This window comes from Penaeus monodon, chromosome 31 (genome assembly GCF_015228065.2).
Source record: "Penaeus monodon isolate SGIC_2016 chromosome 31, NSTDA_Pmon_1, whole genome shotgun sequence".
In the NCBI taxonomy this organism is placed as follows: domain Eukaryota; kingdom Metazoa; phylum Arthropoda; class Malacostraca; order Decapoda; family Penaeidae; genus Penaeus; species Penaeus monodon.
In genome coordinates, this window is record NC_051416.1 from 8,166,209 (window position 1) to 8,167,002 (window position 794).

A 794-nucleotide genomic window follows, 5' to 3' on the forward strand; every position below is an offset into this window, starting at 1 on the left:
GCACACAAGTACATTTTATGTCGTTTCTTAAATTAGATCATAACTTCCATTACCATCTTTCCTTCTCCTCGCCGGAAGCAATCAAGGTTTTAGTATCATCAGCGCCCCTTAAACGTCATCCCAATCTCTCGCCGATCACTCCACGCCCATAAAAGGGCCGCCCATGTTAGCTGTTCCGCCCAAGCGATGATTCCGTCTTTAACGATTGTTTGCTTAACTATCGGTTAAGCTTCTCTTTCTTCTCAACTTTCCCTTTATGGCTTCATTCTGATTATTTTCTGATAATTAAAATCGGTTTCCTTCGACTCGATTTGGTTTTATTGCGGTTATATTCTTTTCTCTTACGTCATTATCGGCAAAAAAATATGAATTAATCTCTTTCTTCAAGCGTTTATGTTAATGTTCATATTAGTTTTCATATGATAATTAAAATCTGTTTTCATCGAATCGACCTGCTTCATTTACACAATATTTACCCTCGTTAAAATAAATAACAATGCATTTATCACAAACAAATTGATTTTTATCAGTTTCTTATTATCAATATATGTTTCGATTTGATATAATCTTGTAATCAAAATCGTTTCCATGACAAACATTTGCCTAACAACACATTTTCTCTGAACTTCCTATTATGCTTTCATTATATTTATAATAATTGACTCCTTCATTTTTTTCGTAAGCCACGATCTCGTTAACATAAAATTCTGCTAGTAAACGGTCCATTTATCCGACGTATGATAACTGCTCGGGTTGAAGATACTCGTTTAAAAGGTCAACGTTGGAAAGGGCCT